The 8339-nt window shown below is 43.1% G+C and overlaps 1 pseudogene; it reads left to right on the forward strand.

Moving 5' to 3' along the window:
* Positions 1–2911: 2911 nt before the first annotated feature.
* On the forward strand, positions 2912–4079 carry LOC119443841 (leukocyte elastase inhibitor A-like; annotated as a pseudogene).
* The last annotated feature ends 4260 nt before the right edge of the window (positions 4080–8339 follow it).

Here is an 8339-nt window from a genome sequence, read left to right on the forward strand (position 1 = left end):
ACAATCATATGCAGCAGCTTTCAAGAAAATTGCATCTGCGATTGCCTGAATGGGCAGGAGACTGCGGCGTATACACACCGTGCCTGTGAAGTTAAAATTTCCCTATTTTAAAACGTTGCGCTGATGCGGTTTTCAATATATTGACACAAGGTGCCTTCAAATCCCGCGCGCCAGCCGTCTCCTGCGCCCCTTTATGTGTTTAGGGGCTACTTACGAAAGATTGCAGCAGCGAAGCGGCCAACACGTGCTCACAAGGCACGTGCGATCGGAGCAAGGTGTCATCAGCGCGGGGCACGAGGATAAATAAGACGGGTGGAACTCTTGCGAGAAGACCGTGTAGGTTGAAGCGAAACTTTAGCTTAACTGTTTGTCGGGCACCAGTTCGCCCAACTTAAATTAATTAATGTAACATCATTCAACGGTGTGTTTCAATATTTTGACTCCACGTATATATTACACAAAGGTTGCAGAAAATCATAGTGATACATTACAGTGAGAATAATTTACTTAAGTACTTCAGCCTTTTGATTTCTGCGTTTACGGTACACACTTATAATCAAACTTCAAGACAGCCGTTATCCCAAGGCAAAAAGTTTAGTTTGTGAAATGTTCCTTTTTTTTCTCAATATATCGCCAAGGCTGTCACCGAGGGCGGCTAATTTTGCATTCCGCTTGAGGTAGCAATGTCGGTGTAGCGATGGACATTTGAGTAACGCAAATCGTTGTGCATAATGTACCACTTTGAAAGCAGATCGAGCGGAAAAGATGAAAACCGCATGCGCTGTCACTCAGAGAGAGAGAGAGAAATAACATTTATTAGTCCCAAGGGAACTAAGGCCCCAGTCCGGGCCTCCTGAGAGGTTAAGCAGAGGATATATCCGGTGAACTACCTTGTATCTGGGAAGGGGATGCGAAATATGAGTGAAAAAAAAAACAAGACTGTGTGACAGTGTCTCTGTCACACAGTCTGCGAAGGCACCACGCAGTCATACACAATGTCAGCGTCCCGCTAATACGTTCAACGTCGCACAGTGCAGAGTCACAACTTGTCACACAGTCCGGTAATTCTTAAATATACAGCAGCGCGTTTATAGCGGCTCGACCCTCAATATATATTTCTTCCTGCAACCCCCCCCCCCTCCCCTCCTCTCTCCAGAAAGATTCTGCCACGACCTTGAGAGTGGCGTCTGTGCAGCCAGCATTTCCTTTGCTAGCATAATTTAGAGCGCAGCTCTTAGATGCCGGCTCCTGAATGACAAGTCGATTGTCCCCACCTGCGGAACTTGCACCACGGGTGCGCCAGCCACAGCACACCACTTGCTATGGACATGTCCTGGCCTGTCATTACTGCGAAGAATCTGCCTTGCTGGGCTGCAGAGCTCAGTCGCCACACTCAATGACTGGATCCTTCCTAGAGGGACCCCTCAACACCGCGAAGCTATATATGACAGCTTGCTAACCTACCTAATAAGAAGCGAAACCATTCACTTAATCTAAGCACCTCACCGGAAAAACCACTGGGGTTGCCTTTTCATACATGTACAATTTTCTATTTTTTATGATTTATTAAACGTATTTCTCTCTGTCCCTGAGTTGAGCGTCGCCGTCACTTGGAGTAACCGCGTGAACGCGCTCATGCCACTGCTCACACGTTCGTCGTCGTCTTCTTCCACAGCTGGCTACGATGCCGCTCATCATGCCAGCGTTCCCATACTGCCCCTCCCTCTGCGAAGGTGCTGACGGCGGTATCCCTCTGCCAGTCGGTGCGCTGATTTCGGTCTCAAATTCTTTGCCCTAATATATCGCGAAATGAGAACACGTTTACAGCTGCACTAAAATTTCCCTTTAGCGACTATCATAATCGACGGACATTCCTTCTCCCGTCCATCCCCCCCCCCCCCCCCTGAACTTTCGTCCTCACTGTTTTTGTCGTATTTCTTTGGGTAGGGGGGAAGGCACTTGGTGTAAAGCTTATGACTGTCTCGGACTCCTAGTTTCACTTCTACCGGCCTAAATCGCAAGGTACGAACTGAAGAAAGTTGTAGAGCTACGCGCGCGGCTGCAACCAGGCAACATCGGGCTCAGCAGACCGCTCCTCGCCGTCGACACCGGGCAGACACTTCAGATCGTTCTCGTGAAAACGAGGGGAAGGGACATCGCCGCGAAGACCCTGTAATGCGTCTGCCGAAAATGGGAGCTACTATTGAGCCGCTCCTCCAGCTTACGCTGTGACTGTGCTGCGTGTGTTGCGCAGGCCTGTGACTTTTTTTTTTCATTCTCTCTTTTAATTTTTTTTCAGAAGCGCGAGTCAGAACTTATCATTAAAATTCACTTGCAAGCTTTACATCTTTCATCAGGAAATGTGAATTAGCACGGAGCTCTAGCAAAGTTCACAGTAGCACAGAAAGCCCCCCTTTAGGGTTCCACACCAGGTCGCCGTGATGTCATGGATTTGGGCAGAGTGGCTAGGGCAGTCGTCTACATGGGTTAAATTATTGCTTATTCACAAAGAATTAACGACTGTATAAATTGCATTTTAAGGAAGCCAGAGATTCAACTTAGCGAGTTTCGAGATTTTCTGCGCCAAAATTTAGCGGCCCAAACATGAGAAAAGTACATTGAAATCTGTGACATCACTGAACAATCTGACAGAGTTGGCAAATGGCATTTATAATAAGTTTGAATTTAAAATTATCTGCCTAAACAACCGCCTCTTAAACAACCATCTAGGCATGACTTTATTTCTTGTGTAGCGAAATACAATCATGCCGCTATTTAAACTACAGTTATTCAAACTGTTTGACTGATGTGTGTCGCTGTGTGCTGTATTTTCACCTTTACCTAATCTAAACACTCCATTGTTTTAATTTTGTAGGATACCTGAATTACCACGGCCAGATCAACTGCAGCGATGTCAGTGAATCTGGCTACTGCAATATTTGCCTTCATCATTGACCTGTACAAAAAACTTGATTCAGGGAGGGATGGAACAAAGAATGTTGTCTTTTCTCCAATAAGCATCGCAGGTGTTCTTTCAATGACTCTTGCTGGTGCCAAAATTAACACAGCTGTTGAAATCCCTAATATCTTGCCTACGAAAGATGGCATGATCCACGAACATTTTTCAGATTTCTTTTTTTTAAGTTGCAACCTATGCAGCTGATTTGACGTTAAATTTTGCTAATCGCATGCACTCAGAAAAGACATTCAATGTTCTGGAAGACTACCTTGTCACATTGAATAAATTTTACAACAGCGCTGTGATACCCGTCGATTTCAAGAACGGCGCTGAAGCAACCAGACTTGCAGTCAATGCCTGGGCAGAAGAAACAACAAAAGTAAAGATTAAGGACCTCCTTCTTAGTGAGGTTGTGGATTCTGACACCGCGCTTTTGCTGGTCAATGTAATTTACTTCAAGCGTCTGCGAAAAGAGCAGTCCAACCCCGTTGTAGCTTGCCTGCGGAAATTGCACACCTCCAAAGAATCAGCTAAAGAGGTCCAGATGATGTTCAAGCAGTCACTTTTAACTACCAACACCAAATGTCCTGGCTTGAACGCCAATGCAATCGAAATTCCGCACATGGGTGGTAAGACGTCTATGGTGATTCTTCTGCCTTATGAAGTTGTCGGCCTTCCAAAACTTGAGGCAGAGCTTACACTGCGGAAACTACCGAATGTCTTGAAAGGGCTTGACTCGACAATGGTTGAACTTAGACTCCCACGATTCAAAATTTAGTACAGCGTAGACTTAAAGAAAACACTTCATGCGATGGACATAAAAGATTTGTTCACTGACAAGGTAGATCTGTCAGGAATAGATGGGAAGAAAGACCTCATGGTCTCAGCTGCAGTCCACAAAGCCTTTGTGGCGGTTAACGACGAAGGTACAGAGGCAGCAGCTGCTACAGAAATGGTGATAACGGCATTGTCTGCTGGGCATTCCATATGGTCACAGTTGACCACCCGTTCATGTTCTTCATTCGAAGTCATGATCTGTATGTCATTCTTTTTGCAGGCTCAGTACGTGATGTATAGCAGTTTAAGGGAGCTGCATGTTGAAAAGACTTGTCTGTGAAGAGCAGTGACCAGACTGTGTAATATCTACAGTCAGGGCCATTATCATGTTCATCATGAAGCGCTCTGCCGTGGCTCCTCGGCTATAGCTTTCTGGTACTGCAGTCCACGATCATGGGTTCAATTGCTTTTCATGGAGGCTGCATACAGAATTGGGCTGAATGCAAAGAACACTTATGTAGCGGGATTTATGTGCAAGAATATAAGAAAACAGATTCAATATAAGAAACGCATTGAATTTAAGAAACACATTCCACATGAAGCGACAAGTGGGCGCATAGCGACAGCAGTGCCCAGCGAAAGTTGGCCATGCTCTCTAGGATTAAAACTTTGGCGAGTAGATGCCTAATATTCTACGCACAGAGCACACAAGGACGAAACGCATCATCCTTGTGTGCGTTGTATGTAGAAGCCCATGCTCTAGCAATACGTGTTTTCTCTCCTTAATTTCTTTCTAATCCCCTGACCTTCTTTCCCCTGCGTAGGGTAGCAAACCGGAGGTGTGTCTGGTTGATATCCCTGTCTTTCCTTCATCTTTCTCTCTCTCTTTCACGGTTTCAAGACGAGAAATGACAAGCACTGCTGTAATATGTTTTTGCACGAGTCATAATTACACACACGCTACTCCAGCGTGAACTTTTATTGGAGTGCTTCCTGAATGATGCTAGCTTGTTTGACAGCGAAGCTTTTAGCCTCTAGTTGGTCGGGATTTTTTTCGATGTCGTCCTCACGAAAAAAAAAAGACCTTCAGCGATTTAAAAAAGCGTACAGCGATTGAAGTGAAAGTATATATTCTTTGGCATCACGTATACAACCCGCAGCACACATTGGTTTCAATAAAGAACAAGCAGAAAACAAGCATCCAAACCACATTATTGATTATAAGGATCTCTGATAACAATGCGAAGCACGCAGCGCTCCCCGCAAACTGTTTCCCGGTAAAGATTACTGTTGATCAAGCTGTCGTTGTGACGTGGGGAGTGACGTTATTAGCCTGTCATATATCAACATATATATATATCATATCTCAGCCTAACTGATTTCATTGTTGGTGCAGGACCACCATGGCAAGGCAACGCATAGTTAGGACTCCCGAGGAGCAGCTAAATACGAGGAGCGGCAAAGGGGAAAGAAACGGCAGCAAGACCAGCGGTGGCGTGCTGCCGCTGGGTCGTACTTCTGTCAAATTCCAGCATAGGGGAAGCCCGCATGTCCTCGTCCTCCTGTGGCTGAGATAAGGCGCCAGAGGAAGAACTGAACAACTAAGCATTGCATACACCCCTCAGCAGTTGTAGTGGTGGTTTGCAACATCTTCACTGGACCTCCACATTCGCAGGGCCAGAATGGCGAGTCAGGTTTCATATAGTATCATGCAGCAAGTGCGATGTTGTGACAGTGTAACCTTCTTGAGCAACATTTGGCCATTGCAAAGTGTGCATTAGATATCGATGTGTGGAATGGCTCCTGCACACCACTGCGTCACGATCTATCAGTCCAGGCCTGAATTTCAATGTCTCAATGTTGTTCCTGCATTTTTAAATAAATTTCGAATCTTTCATTATACTGCCAATGCATTTGGGACATAATGAGCAGGCATGGGCCAGCAGCAGCGCCGGTAGCTATTATTATTTGTGATGCATTCACGCATGACTTGTTTGTGCTTCAGTACTGTAACGTGCCTAGCACATGCCTAGAATAAAGTAAAAAGGAAATGCAAAGTGGACCATTTTCCCGGATTCGTGCACTAAAATGGTGAACATACAAGTGCATTTCAAATATCAGTAGTGTATAGACACCTCTTGCATTGAGTGCAAGTTCACTAAGTGTGCCAAGAATTTTATTAATTCTTTACTGTTTCAATCGAAAGTCAGAACCAGCTAATCATAGGTCTAGCAGTTGTACGCTTTCTGTGATGGTGAGCTACTTCCAATAGTTTCCATAAAAATAAAGTTTCAGAGCCTCCATGTGTACTGCTGAAAATATAACAAATTGCTATGATGCTTAAACGATCAGGCTTCTTTTTGTGCTTTGATGCAGGTTCAGAGTGCTAATATATGGGGACGTACATATTCTGAAAACTTGATAGCATCAGGTGTGATCAGATGATCAACCGTAGAAGGGGCGGGTACTTTTTGTTGGTCTCAGTTGAAAATGATAATGCACCTGAAAGTGTGGATCATAAATTTTTTGAAGTTTGGCGTGCATTTTTAACTTGACACCGTGTCCTGCGCATCAATTTTACATACCTGTTGTCAACTATGAACCGCAATATGTTGTGACTGCATGTTGTGACAATGCCTATATAAGGCCGGCTACATGTTTCGGTAACTCCATGTTGATTAAGTTACACTGCTGCTATTGATGTGCTCCAAGCATATCAGAATTTAGATTCGCTGAGCCATTTTCGTTTGTACTGTTGGGCTACGCTTAAAAATTTTTTATAGTTCACAATACTGTTGCTCGTGCTTTTTTAATCATGACGAAATAAAATGCTTGTTGCTTGCTGCTTGCTTTGTAGCACTGACTTCAGCAGTATATGTGAAAAAAATTACAAAAATCAGTATGCAGTAATAGCAATATCTTGTACTTCGCTTATTTCCCCTTATCTTGAAGAGCTTTTGAAGTCTTTCACTGCTCTACAAAGTTTACAGAATTTTTTTTTTGCCAAGCTGCTGAATCTTTCTACTGAAATCTATGCGAGACAAGAGCTGCCTCATAGCTGCATTGCGGCTTCTTTGGGCCCCCAAAAATAATCCGCACATATTTTAGCCTCTTATCCAAGAGTGCGCAGATACCTCTCATGAACCAGTCATTAACCCCACATAGATGAATGTATAATTTTTGCCGCGCTCAGTGTCGCACCTCAAACCGCGATTTATTTAATTCTCTTAAAATTGTTCACACTTGTTCGTTTAATTGTTTCTATCTAGAATAGAACTGCAAGCATAAGCACTATGAACATTAACCTCAACTTACCATTAGCTTTTCGCCGAAAAATATCCCGTTTAGCTTTGTTTCAAAAGTTATGCTATCACCCTGTTGTACGAAATGATTTAATTGCTCAAGCTAGGTATGCTTCTCATTGAATTGATCATTACCTCAAAGTAGGGATTGTATCATGCCACACCATAAGTCTTTTTCACTCATTTTTTCGTGTACATATCGGCCGTCTGCTAGGCGGAGGGAGGCTACGTCCGCCCCCGGGATTGCTGGCATCAATAAAAGTTGAATCTCTCTCTCTTGGGAAAGGAACCACCGTTCTCCAGACATCGTTACTATTACCGATAACAATGCCTTTAAATTAGCACTAGCTAATTAAGTAAGTCTGAGTTATGTAGTACTCAACAAACTTTGTTACTGTGTAGTTTCCCCAACCTGAATTGATGTTCATTTTGTTTGCGCCTTAGCTAACATTGTATAACACCTGCAAACTATTTTTAGTCTTTTTATTATAACCTACTGCATTCTTGTTGTAGCCTTTTGAAACTGTTCATACCACTCCCCTCTATTGTGGCCCTGGCCTTGAAGATAATATAAATAAGTAAATAAATAAATAAACAAATAAATAAATTAATTAACGCACGAAGGTAAACGCATCGCACACAATAGGTTTTATTTTATGGGGAACAAGTTCTTAGTTATAGGTAGTTCTGGAAACCAAATACTAATTAATTTATTATTATACCTTTCATTTTAAAATCCCATTTTCTGTTTGCAGAAATGTATGTTATACAATCATAACTAGAGGTGAACAACTTGTATTATTTTTCATGGTACGTGTTTTGGCTTTGTGGAAGAAAAAAGGAATTATGACCTTCAAGGTACGAAATGTGGGTGACACAGAATTTAGTATCATTGACTTATGCTCTTTATTTATTAATCAAACATTACTGGTAAGAAATGTTTTAGAAGTAAACATGACTGCATGTTTTCATGAAGCGGTTGATACTTGAAAACCTTGCGGCAATTCTCATGCCCTGTGCTGCAAATGCAAAATTGTGCAAATGAAAAGGAATTGAATAATTACTACCTCACAAAGTGTTGAAATAATCGCTGGCTTTATTATTTTTCTCATCGTAATATATTTTCCCCTTCTCGTCTTACGGTTCTACCGCCTACTTCATGGCTAATATTCCGTGGTGGGTATGTGGCAATCTGGAATCTACATCGCCATCATCAATTGTGCAAGCGTCACAAAGAAGGCCACCCGTTGTGCCTCCGGCTCTCTTCAAGCTTCTCCGTTGGCAACAACTTAGCAACACAA

Source organism: Dermacentor silvarum, chromosome 3 (assembly GCF_013339745.2).
Source record: "Dermacentor silvarum isolate Dsil-2018 chromosome 3, BIME_Dsil_1.4, whole genome shotgun sequence".
Taxonomy (NCBI): Eukaryota; Metazoa; Arthropoda; class Arachnida; order Ixodida; family Ixodidae; genus Dermacentor; species Dermacentor silvarum.